The sequence below is a fragment of the Camellia sinensis genome, chromosome 3 (assembly GCF_055761805.1).
Source record: "Camellia sinensis isolate YWXY chromosome 3, ASM5576180v1, whole genome shotgun sequence".
In the NCBI taxonomy this organism is placed as follows: domain Eukaryota; kingdom Viridiplantae; phylum Streptophyta; class Magnoliopsida; order Ericales; family Theaceae; genus Camellia; species Camellia sinensis.
In genome coordinates this window covers 175340643-175366123 of record NC_138963.1, presented here as the reverse complement: position 1 = coordinate 175366123, position 25481 = coordinate 175340643, and the positions used below count along the sequence as shown (strand labels likewise).

The following is a 25481-nucleotide window of genomic DNA, read 5'->3' as shown; positions in this document are numbered from 1 at the left end:
ACAAGTTGAAGAAATATTATCCCTGAGAGGCTCGCTAGGCCGAAAACCCGAAAGGGCGACCTAGGCAAAAGTTAGAGCATAAAAAATTGGAAAAACATAAAAACTGAGCTCGCAAGGTTGAAAACCCGCAAAGGGCGGCCTTGGCAAAAGTTAGAGCGTAAAAGGAGAGTGAAAATACTCGAGTGAACCTAAGCCTGAACTACGTATGGCTTGATTCCCATCTCTGGGATACGTAGGCAACTTCATCCTGATGTTTAGCCATAAACTTTTCCCCGATCAACTTTGTCCATTTGATCATCTCAATCATCTTTATCTATCAGTTTCCATTTGAATCTAATAGACTAGGGGCAACTTTCCGTTGCCATGCAGTGCCGTAGCGCTCTTCAGATTAGGGGCAACTTTCCAGTTCCAGGGATCCGAGGTTGTGCATCTCAGTGACAGATCTCAGGCGTGTCCAGTTCTGATCCATATCGAAAATGGTTTTGAAAAGTTTTAATAAAATTTGACTTTGTTCAAACTAATCTTTCTGCAACTAAGACCATTTTTAGACCAAAGCGAAAAAATTCCAGTACCACAACCTTCAATTTCATTGATTTCAAAACAGAGTTCTCCTGCTCTTGCATACAATCGAAGTTGCTTTTTATTACATTCATAAAGAAAACTTGAAAGTACTAATAAAGCAATAAATCTGGGGCATAGTCAAGTCAGGTGTCCCTGCGCCCCCTCCCAGAGCTGGTCGAAGTCTCTGATGCCAAGCTGGGCCCAATCTGTGCCTCTTCATTGAGCCAATCCAAGCATTCGTCAGACAAAGTATAACTGAAAGTGGGAGCGGGGGCTAGGAGTTCTCTCATCCTCCATGCTATGGCATATCGGGCAAGCTGTGCACCTCGAACTGGGAAGGCAGCCGGATGTTCTATCCCCTCTGGTGGGCAAGTCTGATCATTACCAAACTGGCGTTGGAACCGAAACAGAAAGTAGAATACACAGTGAGTCAGACCAACCAACTGGATCCCGGTCTGCCGAAACATACTATAGCTCATTGTCGGGAGATTGAGCCAAGGGCAGCGCCAGGCGATGTGATCTGCAGACAAATTGCACATCCAGTTGAACCATCATCCCTCATCAAGGGCATCAACTAGGCGTTGTCGAAAGAAGCAGCCACGAGCTGAATAGGCTGGGCAAGAGTCCACAACCTGCAATTTATCAATCAACCATACCTGGGGAGGGATGAAAAATGAGAGAATAAAGAATGGAGAGATGTGCGATGAGAGAAAAGTAAGACAAGGGTTTTATGAGAAAAACCGAGCCTGAGGGCCGAGTGATGTGAGCATTACATATGTGAGATTGGGTGGGAAACATTACCTGCAGTAGTAGTGGACTCCCCGCAAATCTGATCGTCTCCCGGCAATAGAAAGCATCCAAGCCCATCAGTGTCTCAGCAAGTGTCATCGCAATACAACTCTTTCCATCCTTCAAGCCTTGAGCAACTTCAATCAGGCGAATGCTAGACCCACCAAAGCCCGATGCAAGCAGAAAGTGAGATAGCATACACAAGCAAAGGGCATGTTGCCGAAAACCTTGCCAATGATGGTCGCCACGGTCACCGGCGCCAGAAAAGCGATAAATCAATCCAAGGATGTCCAGTTCCCCATTACAGGTCAGAGACCGAGCGTCATGCGTGGTGAGTCCACACATCCGCCCTAAAGCTTGGGCATGACCAAAACGAAACTGAGGCAAGATCTCTTCGCAACTTTCGGATTCCATCAAAGCTTGAAAATCTTCGAAAGTTGGACATACCTCTTGCCCGCCGAAGCTAAAGACGTGTGTTACCGGGTTCCAAAACCTTGCCGCGGCAGGAAGGAAAGGAAGGTGTAGCGGAGTACAGCTCAGCGTGAATAGTGCATTCAAGCCAAAGCCCTAGAAGTTCAACTTTTTCGAGCCGTCTAGAGAAGCAATCCAAGCTGTGAGATTTTCGACGAGAAATGCCTCCATTTTGGTGCAAAACTGAGATGAAATGAATAAGCCACGAAGCTAGGACTTTTAAAGGGGATAAAGCACTGTTCGGAAGGACACGTGTCGAAAAACTGGTGGTGCCTGAGCAAAGTGGCCGGCCGGCCACCTTTTCTAGTAGGCCGGTCACCTCTCCCCCTCACAAATGCAAAAGCTGGTCGGCCAACTCCCAAAAGTGGTCGGCCATGCTGCAATCTGTGTATTCGGTCCTATTTTACCCTTTGGAAGAAAGTCCTTAGCATTTCCATGTACCGGGAGTGTTGAAAGCGCGAGTTTTCCTCAGTTTTGGATGCGTCCTGTCGCCCAGATCGTCCGAAATGCACTTTGTTTATAGAGTTGTTGTTTTGCTTATCGAGTTGTTGTTTTGTTGGCCGAGCTGTTTCGTTTACCAAGTCTTGTTTAATCGAGTCGCCGAGTTTTGTGCATTTGAGTTGTTACTCTTTGTTTATCAATCTTGTTGTGTTTTGCTTATCGAGTTGTAAACTTGCTGAAGTTCAGTAAGATTAGGTTGCTTAGTTTGTCGTGTCGGTTCGCTACCTGACTTGGCACATACACAATGCACATTTACCGTTCAATCTCTTTACTTGCAAAATGATGCGATGCGATGCTGAAAACATAAAGTACAACACTTTTTCAAAAAAGCTGTTTCATTCCATCATGCTTCCTTTGTTACAACATTTTACAGCAAAGGTACAAGTTTTACAAAAAATAAAACTGCCTAATAATATACAATCCGCTACAACTAATAGTAAAAAAAGATAAATAAAGCAGGAAACAACTGCACCAATGCTCTCAAGAGCAGGAATAAGAGGCCCTCTTCGTCCTCTTCTGCGGAACAAGCTCTACACCACCGGCACCTTCTGAGTCAGAACTGTCATCCTCAGGATCCTCCTCAGCCTCCTCTCCACTCCCAGAACCAGGGTCGGAACCCTCCTCTTTGTCAGCAGAGGTCTCTGACTGACGATCTGTAGCCTCCTCCTCCTCCTCGTCCTCATCGGGCTCCTCCTCTACGATGTGTGCCCTGCGTCTGCGGGACGACTCCCCTCTCCCGGCCCGGCGAGAAGGCCGAGATGGCCCGGCTCCCCTAGAGGGTTGAGATGGCCCAGTCTGTGGTGGATATACCAGAGGCATCTGAAAATGAAAAGTGCAATTTGAATACATCAGCTCAAAATGTGTGTATCAGATACAGATGCAAGCAAACTACATGAAATGAGGGTGCATGCAGATACAGTATATGAATGTGATGTGCCAGATGTGCTCTACACATACAATCAATCAAAGCAGTAAAATGTTCAAGGTCAACATGTCGTCAGAAGTACGATAAATGTGGAAAAACTAAAGAGTACCTGGAAACCCATGACGGACAGCTGCGCCTCTCTCCGCAAGACCATGCCCTCGAGTGAGGCCACCAATCCGATCACCCCCTCCATGTACTCTCTGGGTGGCTGCAGATACAAGCTCATAATCATCAGTGAATAAAGGAATGTCTAAGTGTTTGAATGATAGATGAAAAACAGTGGGGCATACCGGCGGTGAGTCAGGATCAATGGCATATCGATGATCAGGCATGGGAGGCTCTATCGGAATCGTGTAGGAGGTCCCGTATCGCCATCCTGTCAACTCGGTCGGCATGTCTGGCCATCCGGCATGATGATGAGTCAGAGGAATCGGAGGGACCAGTCCAACCCCTCCTCTCGATGTGCCAGCCCTGCTAGTAGAAGGGGCGCCTGCAGCCCGAGCTCGACCCAAAGATGGCATGTCAGTAGACCTCCTCGAGGGAATACGGGCACCTGTCAACGGGGGCATCAAGTGGGTGTGACGGTAGGTCGCGTACTCCCCGTCCTCTATATGCAGCAGTGCATCAGTGCCCAGCCTAGCGTCAATGACACCCTGAGGAGTAAGCCTATCAGCAAGCCGCATATTGTCCGGAGGTGCTGAAGGAACACTTGGCTCAGGAAAGCCCATAGTCTGACGAAGGAAGCGTTCCCCTAGGAACCAGGCCCTACCAACTAGCCCCTCGAACAAGATCCTGTACCGGGAAGAGCCCCATCCTCCGGCAAACTAGAATCGAAGGTCCCTATCCAGAGGCAACCAGGGCTGCCAGGTAATCTGCGGGTAACCAATGCACAGGCTGATCAGAAATCGTAGATGTACAGAATAAACCAAAGATGAAAACACTGGGAATTGGGAGTTTTGGGATTACTTTTGACGGGCACACCGTGTCGAAGTACTGCCATAGGTAGAGAAGGGTCTCCCGAGGCCGCGACCGGTACTGGCCCTCGAAAACAAGCGAGTAAGGGGTCACAAGGGACGCCTCTACCTCCAGCTCTGGCGCTAGTACGGGAAAATATGCGAAAACCCATAACTGCGGAAAACGAGGCAGAAGCCATCAGAATGCAGAATGCTGAGTGCAGGATGTCAGGACAGAGTATAAAGTGTGCCGTGTGTGCAATATACATACATTGAAAAGAAGAAATGTAAATCAAGAAGGCAGAAGGTACCTCCCAGGCTCTCCAGTAGCCGCCAACTGTGTTCCCCCGCCCGCGGGAGGTCGCGCTCATATAGCAATAGAGGGTAGCCAAGCTGGCGCCACCCCAATCATACTGACTAACCTGCGTGAGGTCTACCAGGGCACCCAGCAGATATAGCCCAACGGTGTTCCCCCTGTCGGAGAACAGAGTAGTCCCGAAGAGGAACATCATACACCCGCGGGCGTACTGCGTAATCTCCTCCAGAGTCTCGGGCGCAGTATGCCTAAAATGTGAAGAAAACCAAGTATACCGGACTCGGCCCGAGGATCGGTCGACCGGTGGACGAGCTCCCAGCAAATAGATCCAAGCGGCCTCCCACTAGCCCATATCCTCGTCATATGGGATCGCCCAGCCTCCCACGTCAAGGCCGGTCAGCACGGCAAAGTCAAATGGGGTCATGGTCATATCCCCGGCAGATGAGAAATGAAAAGAGTTGGTGGTGTCCCACCACCTCTCCACCAGGGCACCCATCAACGTCCTGCTAGCTGGATGACGAGATATCCCGGCACAGAAGGGCCCGAATCCTGCTAGATCAACCCAATCGCGGACGGCCTCTAGGAGCTCCGCGTACTACTCTCTCGCAACGATGGAGCCGTATACTCGTGTAACACGGGAGGGCACCTACATTCACAATGAATACATATATTCAGTTTCAGAATGAAATATACAAGCTGCGTGCAAATGAAATGTATAAGCTACATGCAAAATCAAATCAGAATTCAAGTGTTCGGACTGTGTGTTCGACTCTCAACAAGCATGGACTGTGTGTCCATCTCAGCAACGAGCCGCGTGTTCAGAATTCAAAATGTTTGGGCTATGTGTTTAGATTTCAAAACCGGTGGGCTGTGTGTTCACCTCAAAGTTCTAGCCGAGTGTTCAACATCAAAGTGTTTGGGCTGTGTGTTCAGATTTCAAAACCGGTGGGCTGTGTGTTCACCTCAAAGTTCGAGCCGAGTGTTTAACATCAAAGTGTTTGGGCTGTGTGTTCAGATTTCAAAACCGGTGGGCTATGTGTTCACCTCAAGGTTCGAGCCGAGTGTTCAACATCAAAGTGTTTGGGCTGTGTGTTCACCTCAAAGATGGGCTACGTGTTTAGAAATTCAGAGTTTGGGCTGTGTGTTCTACTCTCAACAAATCGGTGGGCTGTGTGCGCTACTCTCAACAAATCAGTGGGCTGTGTGTTCACCTCAACAATGGGCTACGTGTTCAGAAATTCAGAGTTTGGGCTGTGTGTTCTACTCTCAACAAATCAATGTGCTGTGTGTTCACCTCAACAATGGGCTGCATGTTCAGAAATTCAGAACTTGGGCTGCGTGTTCTACTCTCAACAAGTGTATGCTATGTGCTCACCCTTGACTTGGGCTGCGTGCTCAGAAATTCAGAGTTTGGGCTATGTGTTCAATTGTCAACATATATGTGTGTTGTGTGTTCACCATCAAGTTATGGGCTACGTGATCAGAAATTCAAGTGTTCAAAACGCAAACGGAATACTATATCATGTGCTAAGCATCAGAACAAGCTACATGCCAAAAAGAGCAGATATGCATAGCAAGAGGCATAAAACGTACAAAAATGCAGAATACGTTGTAGAAATGTAAAAAAGGGCGAAATAAATACCTCTCGTGCCTCATGAGAGAGGTGAGACTCTGGCTCTCGCAGAAGCAGATCCCCAGGCGCTCGATCATCAAAATTAGTGAAGTGATAAAAAATAGCCCGAGGGAGGACATGAGTCGAAGCATTGTACCTCTCGGGGATAAAGGGGCGAACCCTCGGATGCAAAGACATGATGTCAGGCTCGCCTCCGGCACCTGGAGAACCTCCGCCGTGGGGAAAGTGACCCACCATTTCAAGAAATCTGCAAAAGGAGCAAAAATGAGCAAAATGAGCCAAAATTGGAAAAAGTCAACAAAAGTCAACTCTCGGGAAATGAAAAAGTCAACAAAAGTCAACCCCCGAGGAAATCTTCCAAATGTTGAGACAAACTTACCTCAAGTGGTGAAAATGAGAAAAGAAGCACCGAAATCAAAATTTAAATCGGTCCAAAGTGATGAAAACTGAAAGATTTCGCGAAAACAACTTGCGTGGAGCGTTGAAAAACGCGTATAGAGCACAAATCTGAGAGGGAGAATGCTCTAGGAAGGGAGAGGGACTGATTTCAGAGTTGGAGTTGTGAGGAAAAAGTGTTTGGCCGAGTGTATTTAAAGAAATGAGAGTGAAAGGACAGAACTGCCCCGGATTTGGGCTAAGTGGTCGGCCGACCACCTTTTGTGGCAGGCCGACCACCCCCTTTGCAAAAAGCTGGTCGGTAGCCTCTCCCTGGGACAAGACCTAGTCGGTGGTGTTCCCCAAGTGCCCACTAAGCTCTCTGCAAATTTTGGGAAGGATTAGAGTCCTCGAGACCTGAAAAAGTACAAGAGAAGTGCACTTTCTGTCACGAAATCGCGCCGCCGGAACGTCAACTCCAACTTTCAGTGCGTCTGTCATCATTGCTTGTCAAAAGTGAGATGTATCCTTTTTGAACACGTTGTAACTCCTCCGGGAGGTAAACCGGAGGTCGCGATTAAGTTGCCCTCATCAAAAACTTGCATTTCTTCGCTCGTCGTTTCATGACAAACATGCATTCTAGTTTGCACTTGCTCTGTATTGTTATGCACGTCACTTGCATTCTCATGCACACCACTCATACTGTTGTGCACGTTTCACGGTTGTTGTCATACCCTCATGCTTAACCCACGTTGTCACGCGCGTTACTCCTCGCATTGCGATGCACTTTTCTATTAACGCCGCGATTGTCTGCATTCAATAGCGTTTTGAAAACATGTTGTTAACAATGTTGTGCTTGTTGAGTCTCTCTCTTTTCAGGGCACGATATTGTATGTACGGTTCATTTGAGGCTGGCGCGACCAGACGAACCGTGCAGGTATTTTATCTTCTCCGTGTGAGACATGGCGAGAATTGAATAATTCTCCGCATTCTTAAACTGCATGAAATGTAGTTGTTGCTTTGCATTCTTGCTTAAAACTGTTGCATCTATTGTGAATATGTGCTTCATTACAGCTTGCTGCATTTGCATGATCATTGAGATACTTTCGGCTTCTTGCATTGTCGGTTGCATTTTGCCCCTGCCTGCGGGCACATCTCTGCTTATCTCACCTGTTTGTCTAAGTCTTCGGCCTTGTCAAAAATGGGTCGTCTCTGGGCTTTGACATTCACTCCCGTCACTTATGACTTCCGAGTTCTGTCAAAGAGGGGCAACTGTAGACACCCCATTTTTGACCGACCTTAAGACTCAGACATCACCAGTTGAGCGCTCAGTGATATTGCATATTGTGCTCGTTCAGAAGTTTCAGAGTCTCGGCTACGAGCCTTGCCTCCGGACTTCCGGACTCTTTTGTGCCTTGCCTCGATTTGCGAACCAGGCTGTGTTTTCTCTTCCCGAAGGGAGGGAGAGGTCTCAAAGATCATCTCTCAGTGGCCGTAGGCTACGTTTTGTGGTCGTAGGCTATTTTTCCCATTTGGAGCCCGGTTTTTGGTTTTTCGGAGCCGACGGCCGTGTGCCTCGGTTCGGGACCGCCTAACCATCTCCGTTTGCTCTGTTTTTTGGTACACACCTTATTTACTCCCTTTTGGCGGACACTATGGCCCGAGAGACCAACTTCGTGGTCAAACGCCACCTCCGGTGCTTAACAGCCCATTTTCGGGGCCCCAGGCTGTGCGTTTCGGTCCCCCGAACCTCCGTTTTGGTTCATTTTTGGTGGAGACCTTATTTTCATAGTTAGGAAGCTTGTAGGAGGGTGGGAGGCCAGCAATTGTTCCGAAAGCCAGCTTTTTTTCCTTCATCGCTCTCCGACGCCCGTTTTCCTCACTTGAAAGCCAATGTTGACCACCCCGGGGCCACTTTCTTGAACCCTAAACCCCATATTTGTATTGTACACACCTGGGAGGCCACCAATATTTGGTGGCCGACCAGTAATTGTTCCTGACCCTTTTGACCCCCTCTAAAAAATGGTCTTTTCTCTTTCATGGTTCACTTTTTTTGTGTTTCAACCACATAGTTGTGTTGTACACACATGGGAGACCACCTTTTTGAGGTGGCTGACCAGTAATTATGCTTCACCCCTCTGGCCCTTGGTCGGCCGGCCATGGGAGGTGGTCGGTCGGCCATGGCCGGCCGGCCACCTGAACACTCAAAACCTGGCCGGCCATGACCCCCACACCCTGTTCCTTCCAGCTGTGACCTTTTTTTCCCCCCAGATCCTGTATTTGAGGGGGACTCTTTTGGGGGGGAAATTTGAATTTCATTTTCCCCTCCTTTCCTTGCCTCTCTCCCTCTATATAACCAGCCCCTCAGCTGCATTTTGAGGGGTTACCAAAATTGTTTTAAGGCCTTTGCATTAAATCTCTCTCTCTCTCTCTCTCTATTCCAGCCTTCAAAACCACCTTGCTTCTACACCATTTCTACATCAACCCATAGCGTAAGGCCTCCATCCTCTATTCCAGCAACTTGAGGCTGCTTTCTAGAGGTCAAGAGCTCCCAAACATGGTCCAAGAGCTGCTGGTCCATTGGTCTACAAGGGTGAGTCCCTTTTTCCCTCTTTTGTGCCTTATTTTGCTTTGTATCTAAGCCGTACTTGCTTGCATTTTTGGGCTCCGACCCAAACCGTAAATAGTCATATTTTCAGCCCCTTTTCATGTTTTATTAAGGGTCTTTCTCTGTTTGAGACCTCCAGCTATCACTAGCCTCTTTAACTCTCTTTTAGGCCTTATTTTTGCATAGTATTTTAGGCCTATTTCTGAGTTGTTTTAGACTTTGACATAAACTGTAAAATATCTTTTTTTGAGCCTCTCTTCAACATTGTTGATGGACTCTCCTCTGCTTGAGGCCTCTTGCTATCACTTGCTTCTTTATCTCTTTTTTAGGCCAATTTTTGCATAGTATTTTAGGCCTATTTGTGAGCTGTTGTGGATCTTTCCATAAACTATGAAACACTTTGTTTTGAGCACCTCTTCAACATTGTTGAAGGGATCTCCTCTATTTGAGAACAGAAGCTGCCACTTGTCTCTTTATCCTTGCATGATAGTTCGGCCTTATCTTTGATTATTTTCGTGGCTTGATGTAAACTGTAAAGTGCCCTGTTTTGAGCCCCTCTTCAACTTTGTTGAAGGGATCTTTACCATTTGGGGCCAGTTGCTGTCCCTTTGTGTTTAATCTCTATTTTAGGGCCATTTTTGCATGATAGATTAGCCCTATTTGCATTCATCTTTGGGACTTGTTATAAACTGGAAATATGCATGTTTTGGGACTGTCTTGCATCGGTCTTCATGCTTCATGATAAGATAATGCATGTTTTGTATAGCTATAGGCCAATGCGTATGCCTAGTTTTGTGTTTCGGGGCCATTCCATGCATCAGGAGCCCTGTTTCCATGTTTCGGAATCATTTTGCAGCACATTTCAGTGCTGAAACTTGCATGTTTGTATGCCATATTTCGTACCTTGCCATGCCTTGTTAGAGTGGCATTTGTGCCTTTGGATCGGTCCTCGATTTGCGTGCATGTGTGCACGCATTTCGAGTGTCTCATTTTCATCTAATGGCTACTGATGTGAGTGTGGCTGAGGTCCATTCATGTTGGTATAAGTCCATTGTGCATTGTGTATGCCATTTCATTTCATAGCATTGTGTATGCTAGGTTGTATGTTAGCGCATTGTGTATGCCATGTTACCTCATGCATCGTGTATGCCATTTCATAGCATTGTGTATGCTAAGTTGCATGTTAGGATTGCATTCATGCATGTCATGCATATTGCATTGTGTTTGGGATAGGAGTTAGCCTGAGCACGGGAAACGAGGGACGTTTCGTACTTCGAGTGACGGAACGTGTCTCAATTCCCAGTCACCGACACTCCGGACTATCCATCATGGAGTTTAGGTCTTGTTGTGTTTATATGTGCATTCATTTCATATTGAGTCGTGCAATTCGACTCCTCGGCCATCATGCATCAATATGCGTGATTGGTGGCACGAGGATCGAGGACTACACTCCCTGAAGAGTAGTCATGCATACATATGTGAAAATACTTTGCCATGCCCCTTTGTTGCTCTCTGTTGCAGCAAATCAGAAATCAGTAGCCTTCCGGAGCTCGGCACGCATTCCAAGAATAATTGCAAACAAAGACAAATCGGGGCATCGCGAGGGATTCTCCGCACAAGGCAACCCGAGCATACATCATTCATCATCTGGAGCGGATTTGAGGCAGTCCCTGGCTTGCATGCCAATTTATTGCTTTCCTAATTTATTTTGTTAATTAATTAGGGTTTTGTATATATTTGGACTGTAATTATTTGGGACTGTATATTATTTATTCGGACCCTCTGCGCGAGGGCACAACTGTAATAAGTGTGCGTGTGTGTGATGTATGTCTTCCAACCCCACGTCTTTCTCCCTTTTATTTACCCGCTTATGATGGTTAGATTAGGGCATGTTTCAATTAGCATACAGTATGATAGCATGTTTGCATTCATTTCATCTGTCTTGCATGCACCGGGCTCGGTGCATCATACTAACTGCATTGTATTTCAATTCCAAAGTTGAATACATGTTAGTTGTAGCATTTCATATGCCATGTTTAGAATAGCCGAGCCTATCTTAGTTGCATTTTTGCATGTGTTGCATTAGGCATTTCTGTATAATTAGGATCATGCATGGACTTCTAATTAGCTTCTGTTTTGGCTTGGAGTACTCGGTAAGTTTTTATGCTTTAGTATCCTTGCATGCGTGTGAGTGACTGCCATGAATAGCATGCTTACCATGAGGCTATATGCTTATGTGATATAACTGTCTGAATGCCTGTGGGTGAAGGTTGGGTTATTTGGATTGGAAAAAATCAAATGTGAGTTTTAAGCCCACTAGATAGTGGCAAAATCATGTTTTCTAAGCCCACCCGAGGGTGGCAAATCCACGTCTTAGCCTACCTGCGGGTAGCACCATCAAACCATTTTCAAACAAACAAACATGAAATGTTTTGTTCCAATTCAGGCGATCCAGTCTATACTTGTATGCTGTGCGCATCACATAGTAAATCTAGGCTAATAACCAGAATAAGAATGCATAATGTTTTCAAAAATAGATATCATGGTTAGTAGAGGCCGAACTTTGATCGGGCGAGCGGGGGTGCTCACGAAGTGACCTTCCCCAATCGTACCCAAGTTCCCAAGCCGAGGCAACTTTGGTGATGACAGACACGTGGCCTTAGGCAAACGAGTCAGGGTTTCCTTAATTTCGCCAAAATAAAACATTTAGGTGGCGACTCTGTATCTGGCAAAGCAGTCCATGTTTGGCACTTCTTTCAAAATCTGTTTTCTCAAAACGATTTGCCGGATTTGGACTCTTTGGTTCAGATTTAGAACCGTGACAATTTGAGAGTCCGAACTGTAGTGACCCCAATACGAGCGGAACGGGAGCCACCCCTCCCGGGGCGTTCGGGGGACGTCTACAGTTTCTGGCGACTCTGCTGGGGATTTAGAGAACTTGACTCGAACTCATGATATTGTAAACACCCCATTTTTTACCGTTCTTAAGACTTGGACGTCATCATTTGAACACTCAATGATTACCCTTGTTTGTGTTCGTCTTGAGTTCTCGGAGGTTTCGGTTATGCGCCTTACCTCAAGACCTCTCAACTTGTTTGTTTTGTGCTTGGTTTTGTAGCAAACACTTGTGGTTTTGCTTCTGAGGGTGGGAAGTAGCTTGTAGGCCATCCCCACACCTCACTGGCCATGGCTTGAGGCCACTAGCCTTGTTTCCTTGCCACCGGCCATTGGTGATGGCCGGTCGGCATTGTGTTTGGTCGGCTGGCCACTGTTTCTGATCAATTGGCCACTTTTCCTGGCCGAGACCTTTTCTTGAGGGAGCTTGACCCTTTTGAACCCTTTTTTTAGCTTCTTGAGGAAGCTTGAACCTTTTTAGCTTCTCCAAGAAGCTTGACCCTTTTGAACCGTTTTTTAGCTTCTTGAGGAAGCTTGAACCTTTTTAGCTTCTCCAAGAAGCTTGACCCTTTTTTTAGCTTCTCCAAGAAGCTTGAACCCTTCTAAGCTTCCAATAGAAGCTTGCACCTTTTGAACCCTTGTCTAGCTTCTCCAAGAAGCTTGGCCCTTTTGTCTAGCTTCTCCAAGAAGCTTGGCCTTCTTGGCCCTTTTGCTCCAAGCTTCTAAGGGAAGCTTGACCCCCTTGACCCCTTTTTTTGTTAGCTTCTCTAAGAATCTTGGCACCTTGTCTTGCTCTATAAATATAGAGTCTATCCTTCCATTCAAGAGGTTCCAAGAATTGGTCTAAGGCTCCATACATATATCTCTCTCCATATCTCCTCCATTTTGGCTCCAAATTGCTTGGTTCTTGGCTCCTTTGCACACCAACCCCTAGCCTAACACCTCCATCATCAACCTAAGGAGCTTGGAGGCCATTTTCAAAGGCTAAGGGACTGGTTTTTTTGTCAAAGAAGCTGCTGGTTTCGTTGGTCTACAAGGGTGAGCCTTTAACCCTCTTTTATCCCCCATTTTTGCACACACTTTTAGCATATCTTGCTTTCTGTTTTGAGCTTAGTGTATAACTAAAAAAAGTCTTTTTTTTAGCTCCTTTTCAAGTTTGTTTAAGAACACTTTTGTGTTTGGGGTTGTCTACCCCCTCTTAGGCTTTGTTTGGCCTCATTTTTATGCATTTTTTGTGAGCTCCGGGACCACCTTGTTTAGGCCTCCTCACCACTGAAATCTTAAGGGATTTCAGTGGTGGGGAGGGTGTCTTAAGGTCCTAAGAAGGAGAGGGCCATCCCCTCTCCTTATTGTCTTCATTACTTGCATTTTTGGCCTTACAAAGGGGCCTATATTTGCACACTTCTTGAGCTCGGTTCAGGAATTTTTCAGTGGGTTTTAGGACCCCCATAAACCATTTCCAGAGTTGTTTTGGTCATATTGAGTGTCCCTCTTGCATGTGTATAACAACCCCTTGCATGGCCTTCCAAAGGAGCACCTCATTCTAACATGTGTTGGCTCTATTTCAGTAGGTATTTGGTGTTTATTTAGAGTGTTTTACCTCTGTCCCATGTTGGTTTGTTGACCCTTGGCATGCATCATACACTTGCTTTGTATTCCTCTATTTTGCCTAGAAATGCATCTTGCATTTGGACCACCATGCTTGCATATTTTGGCTTAGCTTTGTGAAGTTTTTGGTCATGTTTTAACATGCTTAAGGTCTATCTTGGGTCTTTGGATTCATGTTTTCCATGCTTTGTATAGCTTCTTTGCATTCTAGCTTACTAGCCTTAGGTGTGTAGGTCACTAGTATGCTTTACTTGGCTTGTTCTCATGATTTGGAATCATTGGAGACCACATTTCAGTCCATGTTCCATGCTTGCATACTTGCATTTTCCATCCCTTTCATGCTTTGAAGAGTTGATGGCTTATGCTCCATGTTTAAGGCCTTGTGCATGCATGCTTGTGTGTGTTTTCATGCCTTTGTTACATCATTTTGGCCACTGATTTTGGCATGCTTGAGAGCTACCTATATTAGTTTAAGTCCATCTTTGCATGATGCTGCATGCTTGTCTTGCATATTGTCACATCCTTGCTCCATTTTGCATGATTGTTGCATGCTATACATATTCACATGTTCATGTTGCATACTTAGCCTCCATGCCTAGGTTGCATTGCATAGAGCATGCATGCTTTGCCTCTTGAATTGAGTATGATAGAGGTTGGGCTTTATGTGTTTAATTGGTTTGCATGTCATTTGAAATCAAAATGCACAACTTGGTTTCTTGGGCCATCACGCATTGAAATGCGCGATTGGTGGTCCAAGGGTCAAGCACCACCCTCCTTTGAGTCATAAACATGATAAGGAGTGTGGTTGGTGCAAACATTGCTTGAAATGTATTGCCATGCCATGTTTTGCCCTCTGCTGCTGTCAAACAGGTTTCAGCAGGAAGAATTGGCCGGCCAGCAGTGTTAGGTGCCGATCGGCAAAACAGGTCTGGCCGAGAGTATAATGTTTAGCCGATGACCATTCTAAATGGCCGGTGATGATCTCACTCAGCCGGTAGTATCCCACAACACTCAAAGAAGCAACCTTGGAAGTTGTGCAATTTTCAGAGGAGCAGAGCAGGGAAAATAGAGGCAAACTTGTGCATGGCGTTGGATTTCCGAACAAACCCGAGCACACGCGCATTTGATCCTCTTCCCGAGGCCTTTACTGCTTTCCTTAGCTTAGTTAATTTGTTAATTAATTAGGTGATTTGTAATAATTAATTAGCTTACGAGTTAGTTAATTTGTATTATTCTTTCGGTCCCTCCGAGCGAGGGTGAATTTGTAATAAATGTGGGTGAGTGTGTGTATGTCTTCCAACCCCACGTCTTTCTTCCCTTTTATTTACCCACTTATGATGGTAAACTAAGGCATATTTAAATTAGCATACCTTATGCTATGCATGCGTGCATTCATACATTTGTCTTACATGCACCGGGCTCGGCGCATCATTCTAACCGCATTTGTATTTCAATTCCAAATTGAATACGTGTTAGTTGTAGCATTTCACATGTCATTGTAGATTATCCGAGCCTATCTTAGTCGCATTTTGTATGTGTTGCATTAGCCATTTTAACATGAACTAGGATCGTGCATATGATTACTAACTAGTCTTTGTTTTGGCTCGGAGTACTAGGTGAGCTTTTATGCTTTAGCATGCCGCATGCGTGTGAGTGTTGCCATAATTGCATGATTACCATGAGGCTAACTGCTTATGTGATATAACTGCTTGAATGTCTGTGGATGGAGGTTGAATTACCTAAATTGGAATAATGCATTAAAACTGTGAGTTTTAAGCCCACTAGATAGTGGCAAAACCATCTTTTCTAAAGCCTACTTGAGGGTGGCAAAACCTGCACCTTAAGCCTACTTGCGAGTAGCAAACCGTTTTCAAAACAAACATGCAATGTTTTGTTCCAATTTAGGCGACTTGGTCTATACTTGTTTGTTGTGCGCACAACATAGTAATTCTAGGCTAATAACCGGAATAAGAACACATAATGCTTTCAAAACAAGATATCACGGTTAGTAGAGGCCGATCTCCGGATCGGGCGAGAGGGGGTGCTCATAGCTAACCTTCCCCAATCGTACCCAAGTTCCCGAGCCGAGGCAACTTTGGTGATGACGGACACGTGGCCTTTGGCACCGAGTCAGGGTTTCCTAAATTCCCCCAAAATAAAATATTTAGGTGGCGACTCTATATCTGGCAAAGCAGTCCATGTTTGGCACTTCTTTCAAAAAAATTTGTTTTCTCCAAACGATTTGCCAGATTTGAACTCTTTGGTTCAGATTAAGAACCGTGACACGAATCGAGTCCGAACTGTAGCGAGGGCCACAGGCGCGTCTACAGATATCTATTTTTGACTACACTTATGTGTTTCTTTGCATTGCATGTGCATTGGTGCGCCTAGGACAGCGTGTTTGCCATCTGCTATTCCTGAACGGTTTGCTGGAGGCTTGTCTTGTCAAGGCATGAGCATAAGGCTGACCGGTTATGGGCTCTGCCAGTATGGGAACACAAACCCCAGTTTTACCGGGGCACCCTTTTCGACCATTCGACCTAGTGCATATTCGGATCCATAGTGACCATTCCAAACTAGGACAGGTTGCTTACCCGATATAGGTTGTTTGAAACCTCTGCGTGCGTAGTGAAACCCTAGCTCCTGACAAAATAGGACAGGGAAAACCCTACCCCAACATAGGGGTGTTTTGGCTCTCAATTATCTGTTATGTGCTGTCAGAGTGTGTCTCTACAGGGATTGCATGTATCAGTTTATGAGTTTGGGCATCAGGCCTGCGGGCCTCAGTCAGTGTTTGAGAATCAGTTATCTGCGGGTATCAGATTCGGTCTTTGGGGATGGTTCTTTGCCTCTGCTGTGGGCGGGTGTCCATGAACCAGCTGAGACGCCCTTGACGTATTAAGGTCTCATCCTGATCCTTGAGGTTGATGCAGTCATCAATGTTATGGCCATGGTCCTGGTGGAAACGACAATATTTGGACTGGTCTTTCCGATTGGAAGAGGTCCGTGAAGGTAGGGGCCATTTGAGGGGGTAGTCTCGTTAGATCTGGTTGAGGACTTGTTCCATGGGAGAATTAAGGGGGGTGTACCGCTGGAACCGACCAGGCGGTCGGGCTGGTGCCGACCAGTCAGCACAGGGGGGTCGGTCTGTATAGTGGGGTGTTTGGCTATTATACTGGGTGTTTCTGGGTTCTAAGTCTTTTCTCTTTTCTTTGGGGGTCGGGTTTTTAGATATTGGATCCTGCCGGGCGGCTAGTGAATCTTCAGCATTCATGTATTTCTGGGCTTTGGAGAGTAGGGCTGCCATGGAGGTCGGGGGGTTTTTGGAGAGGGAGAAGAGGAAATCGTACGATCGTAGCCCGGCCATGGAAGCCGTGAGGATGACCTTGTCATCGTTTTCCGCTACTTGCAGGGCTTCGGTGTTGAAGCGGGTAACGAAACTGCGCAGCGACTCCCCCTCAATCTGACGAATGTTAAGGAGTTGGGTTGCCGGGCGGTGTTGGCGCTGGGCTCCAATGAAATGGCTAAGGAATGAGTCACTGAGGTGCTGGAAAGTGGAGACAGAGTCTGCTGGTAACTGGCTGAACCACAGTCGAGCTGACCCCTTCAGTGTCACGGGGAAAGCCCGACACATGATCTCGTCAGGGAAGGCATGGAGGATCATGAGGGTACGGTAGGTCTCCAGATGGTCGACTGGGTCCGTCATACCGTCAAAAGAATTAATGGTGGGCATCTTGAACTTGGCAGGCAGAGGTTTGTCCCAGATGGAGGCAACAAATGGTGAGTTTGCCGTGGTAGAGGGTTTATGCTGAATGCTCTGCATGACCCTATGGAGTTGGAGCTTCATTGCTCAGAGTTCAGCGTCCCAGAGGGGAATGTTGTCACCATGGTCATTCAATGGAGGCTGGACGCTGCTGGCTTCCCCTTCAGGGGCTGGTGCCACGACCGACGGGTGTGGGGGTGGAGGTGGTGGATTTATATGTAGAGGAGGAGGTTGCAAACCTTCCAAGTTGGGTGGATAGGGTTGCGGAAGAGTATGGCTCGGGGCTCTTTCTTGGTTGGGTGGAATATCTGGAGGTGGTGGAGGAGGCATCGGAAAGTTTCTTTGGAGTAAAGCATTTATCAGGGCCTGGTTTTGCTTGGCCATGCGGTTAATGCTGTTGGTAAGCTCGATAAAATACTGCGGTGGGGTGTTTGGATTGGGAGGGTCGGCCTGATGGTCGGCAGCATTATTGTGAGAAGCCATGGATCTAGTCATGACCATACACTTGGATGGGTAGGAGGAAAAGGTTGTTGGGATAGGGTCTTCGGCGACAATGAGCACAACTGGCGCGCGGAGCAAAGTCGTTCCCACAGACGGCGCCAACTGATGATACAGTTTGTTCCAATGAATGGATCGGACTAGTCCAAGCTCCTCAAGCCCACGTCCAAATGATCAGGCCCACCGGATAACCTGCAAACAAGTTCAACGGAAAACGGGGTAGTCCTCCAGTGAACCCTCCGACGAGCAAGTTAGGAAGAGAAGTAGAGTGTAGAGGGAGAGATTAGAGATAGAAAAGTTTAATCTTCTTCTTGTCTTCAACGTGTGCTTATATCCTTTGGTAATCATTTTGCTATCCCTTCCGACCTGCCCTCCTCGCCGAAATTCTATGATGTAGCTTACCTTGTTCAGGGTAGGGGGTCCTGTTCCGACGGAGAGGTGTTGTCGTAATAAATGCTGTGATGGGCTGCATTAATGGTGATGTGCAGTGGCAATAATTTTGCAGATCTTTATCTGTTGATGTGGCTCGTCCTTCACCTGCCATGTGTCTAAATGTCATTGGCTCTTTATGCCATGTTGGATTCCAGCTGTTCTGGACCTCACCAGCTGAGTTATGTATTGGGCTCCAAGTGATGGGCTTTGGTTGTTCATAATAATTCATAACCTTCATGGGTTTATACACGTCAGATTTAATCTTATTTTCAAAGTAGCTTTGGTCTGAAGATGTACTTGGAGTTGCATATGATATATGTTTTTATTTAAGTGAGCTTTTAACGACCTCTAAATTTTCTCTGTCAAATCCTTCTTGATAAATCTTTTAATGTTTGTTCTACATACCCAAAAAAATTATCCTTATTCCCATAAGCGCTGATTAGCTGTTACAAAAATTTAGATGAAATTGTTTTGTTTTTGTGGTATTTCAATCTCCTTTCTCTAACATTTATGGTATGAGAAATCCGAGTTGCTTAAGGAGGCCCAAGTCTAGATATAGGCAGAAGAATTTAATTCAAAATATTCGAATGAATGATTAAAAATCTGACTAACATGGATAATCTTTTGGCAGGTGTATGGCTGTGGCACTGTCATTTGCTCCGACATCTCACCTGGGGTATGAAAACCGTCTTTATAGTGAGGAACGGTGAGACTCCAGATACGAGTATCCTCGACCCTCCTTCCATGCCTTCTTGCAAAGATAAATTTGTCAATTATATCGAGGACTTCAAAGATTCGGATGTTGTGCAACCAATTCGAATTAGTCGAATGTAAACAAATTAAGTTTAATTTGATTTTGCTTAGCCTGAAAGACAGAGATTTGATTTAAATGTTACTGGATTTTATATACAGTAGTACCATTGTTATGGTGAACAACACAAGACCATTGAAAGTTTGTCTTGAATAAATTAGAAGTTCTCGTAAGGTAGTTTGTTCTTCAGTCTCAATAGTTATTTACACATGAATGTTTAGTTGAGCGATAAAGACTTAACGATAAGATTTAAGATCTTGAGTTTGAGTTTCTATCTGAAAGGTTTTTCAGTGGTTAACTTTAGGGTATTTAGGAATGTTCTCAACAGTAACGGTCCAAGATTAGTAGATCTAGTTATGCCTTCGAAAAGTTGAGATTTTGACAATAAGAATTTGGGAAATTATAACAAAAAAATTCAAAGCTTGACCTTTGTTAAAAAATAAATTTTGAGTTTTTTATTTTTGTCAATTTTAATCTTGAACTTTTGATTTGTTTTCAATTTAAACCATCAGTCTATTTTTATTAAAACCAACAGAAAAATAATAATTTAGTCATTAAACTCAATATAAGTGTATATAAAATATTTAAAATATTCTGTTTCATTGAGTTTGATGACAAACACTTTTTTTTTTCCTTCGATTTTATTTAACAGAAATAGGCTGATGATTTAGATTTAAAACAAATCAAAAGTTAAAATTTTAAATTGACAAAATTAAAAAATCAATGTTTATTTTGTCACAAGGGTTATCATGGTTTTTTTTTTTTTTTTGGTAATTTTTCTTAAGAAATTTTTAAAATTTTTTGTGAGCCTTAGGTGACAACCTAACTAACTTAATAATTGAGCCACTTCTATATAATAAACACTGTGATATACAAATCCAGTAATTGTAACATTATTAGGGATGCAACTTGAGAGGGGTTCAACTTGAGTAACCAGAATTCAGACCGAAATTTTTTAAGACTTGAGCAACATATTTTTTAATTCAGTGCGGGGCTTAGACATAAATTTAAAAAGTTGAATTATATTTGGGTAGATTTCAGGAGAGACACCAAACAACCCTAGCAATTCACAATCAGAATTGTATATTACATATATAAAATATTAAATGTAAATATAACTTATTAATCATTTGATGATATTAAAACAATTTGATCATTTTAAATCATATTCACTATAACATAACATAAAATGTAACGCCCTCAAAATACAACATAATTAAATCATACATGAAATTAATAATCATAAAAGAAACATTGTGTTTTCATTCATCCGAGTGTTCTTTCCAAAAGATGTTATATGTTAACGACAAAATAGTTGCCCTACGGGTTTACAACTTTCCAAGTCAATACTTGGTTACAACAAAAAATGGGTCAAAAGCCCTTTACAATTAAAGCCCTCGGCTTGGAAAGGGAAAACATATAAACATAAAATGAAACAACAAAATGGGGACTTCAGCTCCAAAACCTCCCAAGCTATATCCTTGGAAGCGACATATCACATGTACCTGAAAATGATGTCCCAAATAGGGTGAGCCACAGCCTAGTAGAGATATACTAAACAGTATATGAGAATTAACTAAAATATTAGCATTCGATAAATGTTTAACACTCGTAAACCAACTTATACCATTTCCATAACCAATCAATATTTTCATCATATTCAATCCACTTTCCATTATTTATCCAAATTAATTCATTGACATAGTCCAATATTATCCAAACAGTTTAAAATGAGATTACAGCTCATATAACAACACTTCAATAACAAACATCATTCAACACTTCTATCGACTTGTCATTTTACGGAACTACGTCCGAGGGAACCGGCACCCAAATATACAAGATTTCGGGACTTTCACCCTAAAAGCTCCGGCCAACTTAGTTATCCATGGAGTCCATCCCCTATCTCCTCCCAAACAATGGAGTACATGTGAAGCCCTGAAAAATGTTTTCTCTTTAAAAACAAAAAAAAAAAAAGGTTTTAACTATTTGTTTATAGCCCCTCAGTTATGAGAATTATTTCGAATCTTGTTGATTAATATTGTTTTTGTTGTTTTATCAAAACAGGAATATCCTTAATAGTGGCCATTCATATTCCAACTAGTGTCTATTCATAGTCTAACTAGTGTTCATTTAATTCTTGATAGTGTTCATTTAATTCTAGTTAGTGTTCATTTAATATCAATTAGTGTTCATTTAAATCTCAAAGTAGTGGTTCATTCATAACCTAACTAGTAGGCTAGGGTCCTTTCATTTTTCAAGTAGTGGTTCCTTCATATCCTAACTAGTAGGCTATAATGACAACATTTCAATACCAACTACACCAAGGTTGCCTATAAATATCACCAAGCAACACTCTCACACTTCCACATTCGACCTAAGGAGAGGAAAGAGAACAAGAGAGGAATTTTGAGAGGAAGAGGAAGGGAGAAGAGAGCCATCTTGTTCAAAGCTTAGCATGTAAGCCACACCACAACCTTCTCTATCATTTTCCCTTTTTCAAATACATGTCTTAGGGTTCTAGATAATGTTTCAGATCTGTTATTTATTAGTTACTTGTGTTCAAAATGCTAAGAGTTGAGTATTGATTCTATCTCTTTTGTATTTTCCCATCTTGGTACAAAACCATCTTTTTCTCCATATCAATCTCTCAACTTTCCAAGGACAAGCAAACTTTCTGAGTTAAATATATGCTGGTTAGCATGTTTTCTTCACAAAAGAAACGAAAACTTTCCTTTTGGTGGAACCCTTTTCTTATAAATCTTCTTGTTTTGGACATCTACCCTAGAAACTGTTTTTACAGCCCACTTTCAAAAATTCCAGAAAAATGTATAAAATTATTCTTGACCTCTATTTTAGGTCAAAATTTTCCTTAAGGAGTTAGCTTTCAAATAAAATTGGTTTCATTGAAAAACATTAAGCGGTTTGCAAGAAAATCAAATTTTCGTAACGATCGACGGGTCTGGACAGAATCTGGACAGGGCTGGAATGTTTTCCAAATAACTTAAAATCTGGAAAAGCAAACCCATTTCCGAAAAATGTTCTAGAAACTAGATCAAATTCTCTACGAATCATAGGAAGACCGAGTCCAGTGAAGGATCTAAACTAGCCTTTTATTTTAATCTTTATGTGATATTAAATCTGGAAATATTTGTTATGTATGGATGTTTTATGTCCTGGTATTCATGAAAATGTGTTATGATCATATCTTGGCAAGATATTTTATGTGTTATGTTATGTTATTTATCTTTCTCACCTTAAGGATGCATGTTTATGTGGATATTATTATCTTGTAAGTTGGACTAACCTTGACTTAAAACTTTTAACTCAACGGGAAACCTAATTGGGAGGGTATTGGGTTTTCGAGCACTTGAGTAATGGAAAGATGAGAAAATGTGTTATATGGTTGTTGGGATGCGTCCCTAATTGGAAGTTAAAGTCTTGCGCAAGTGGTTTTCGGAACCCTTGAACGGAGCGGTTGTATTCGGACCCTAGGTGGCTTGGTGTGAGGAGGGTTTTGGGCAAGGCCCTATTTCACCGTCTCTTTTGAGGCCCTGCGGTTGGCGCTACGCGGTACATAACCGATGGTAGGCATCCGAGGTTAGTTCTGCAACAAAGCAGCAAAAGAGGGGGCATACCGAATAATCCAAGTACGATTCTTGTGGTTGGGAGGACGAAATCTCTTCGGGGGATTTCTAGTTTACTAACAGTTAACTTGTAACCTTTTATTTATTTGTTGTGTTGTGTATCATGCTCTACTACTTGATGTTATATTTGTGATTGTGTATTGGACTCGGGAAAAAGGGTTGGGGTGTGTGTGTGTTTACTGGGCATTCAAAGCTCACGGCGTGTTATGTCAGGTGCCGAAGAGGAACATATAACTAGTGACGACGAGCCTGAAACATTCGAAGACCTTTGGCTATCTTAGAAAAGTTAAAAATTTCTCTGTTGATAATTTGTAAGACTCGTATGAAGATTTAAATTTTCTTTGGGATGTAATGGAACAAGCTTTTGAAATTAATATTATTATGGTTGTTATGTATTGGTATTCTATAGAAGTAGACGTATACACCTTAACAGTGACTCTCCCTTGGCTACAATCAATAGTGTAGTATCGGAGCGTTAAGTTTGTGGAATGATAAGATTATGGGTGATGTTGGGCATATAATGCACCACTACCTTGCTACTAAATAACTTGGACTTAAGCTTTTGAATATTGTTGGTCGACCCACAAGTTATTTGGGCCAGCAAGTAGTGGAGCGTTACAGTACATCCCCTATCTCCTCCCAAACAAGATATGTATATACAATGTATTTAAACAAGTTGTCATATACAATGACCAATTCAATCACATATACAATGTTTACATCCAACCGTCATATTCAATGACATATTCCAATTGATTAGTTTCAATTTACCTAATCAACATGCAGTTTCTACAAGAATCATGGCTATTCTCCATCAATAGCCCAAAACAGATATTTCTAAACAGATAAATTATCACATTTTCCATAGGTGAGCGATTCATTGATCCAACTACACCATTTCATCATAATCTCATCCAATTTTATGATTTTCAATCCAATGTCACATTTCCACATTTTTTTACTATTTATACAAAATAGTCATTTAATTCGAATTAGGGTATTTTTTCCTTTTCCTCAAATATCATCCCTAAGGCTCAATTTCATCAATTATACACAAGTAACCCCATTTCAAGACCTCACATACAAAATGGAGACCAAAAATAGAAAACCCTTCTTTTAAACATTTTGAATTTTAAACCCTGACTTCCCAAAACTTCCAAATCTCACCATTTATACAAAATGACTAATATTTATGTCAAAACTCATAATAAAGAGTAGTTTATCCCTACCTCAAAAGGGGAAACTCAAAGGAGAAGGAAGAGAAACTTGAAGATGCTCCAAAACCAAATTTTTTTGGATCAATAGATAGCCCAAGCCAAGCTCTAACTTTTATACAAAGGGACTAGGGTAGAAAACCTCTAAAACAAGGTGTATTTGTAGAGAGAGAGAAAGTTTAGGGAGAGGGACAGTCGGATCTAGGGTTTTTAGTGAAAAAAGAATCAAAAAGTGAAGAAGAAGACCCCTGTTGCGATCTGATATAAGCGAGGCTCGCTCGAGCGAAGGAGTTGTCGCTTCAGTGACCAGACGCAACAATAACCTCGCTCGAGCACAAGAAGCGTCGCTCGAGCGAACAATGCGAAGCTTCAGGTCTGACCCAGCGCAGATGCACGCTCGAGCGCACGAGTTCTTGCTCAAGCGAATGAACAAACAACACAGGGCTCGCTCGAGCGTAAGAAAGCTCGCTCGAGCGAAGAATGCCATCTTTCAGGTCTAAAAGAGACGCAGACGCACGCTCGAGCGAAGAGACGCATGACACAAGGCTCGCTCGAGCGTAGGAGAGTTCGCTCGAGCGGAAGATGCGTCTGAAAAAGAAACCTGAAGACCCACAATACTCGCTCGAGCGCACAAACCCTCACTCGAGCGAAGAAGCAAACACCCAAGGCTCGCTCGAACGCAAAAAACCTCGCTCGAGCGAAGAAGCAAAAACCTGGGTAGCAACCACTTGAACCAAGTCACAACCAACCTGTTCCAAACTTACCCAACACATCCCACAACTCAAATACAAGGAATTAAAGGATGAAAACAAGATATAAACAACAACAACCAACCATGGAACCCGAGTCCAGAATACGATAAATGACGGGGAAAAACCGAGATCGCTATATAAAATCTTAGGCTGTGTTTGGTTCTCTTTTAGAATTATGATTCTAATCAAAAAAATTCAAAACTCATAATTAAACACACAACTCAAAACTACTCAAAACTCAATTCAAAAATTATTTTCAAAACTCATAACTAAGCACACAACTCAAAACTCAATTCAAAACTCTTTTCAAAACTCAAAACCAAACTATTTTCAAAACTCTATTTAAAAAAAAGAAAATCAAAAAAAAAAATTAACTTTGTTTTTTAAAATTATTTTTAGAACCATGATTTGAGTGTGGAATCGTGTTTTGAGTTATGAATTTTGAATTGAATTTTGAAAAGAAAACATTTGTTTTGTTATGAGTTTTGAAAAGAGTTTTGAGTTGTATTTTGAGTTTTGAGTTGTATTTTGAAATTTTTTGAATTTATTTTTTAAAATATTTAAAAGATTTCTTAATTTTATTTTTAAGGTAAATATTTTATATTTTAAATATTTATTTATTTATTTTAATGTGCACTATATTTCATATGTTTGTGTGTTGTATTTTTTTTAAAATATTTTAAATATTAAAAAATTTAAATTTTTTTAATTTTTATTTTAAATATATAA

At 43.0% G+C, this 25481-nt stretch overlaps 1 pseudogene; it reads left to right on the top strand.

The window, feature by feature from the left end:
* Positions 1-19162, top strand: part of LOC114315798 (putative laccase-9) — a 48468-nt pseudogene extending 29306 nt beyond the window's left edge.
* The last annotated feature ends 6319 nt before the right edge of the window (positions 19163-25481 follow it).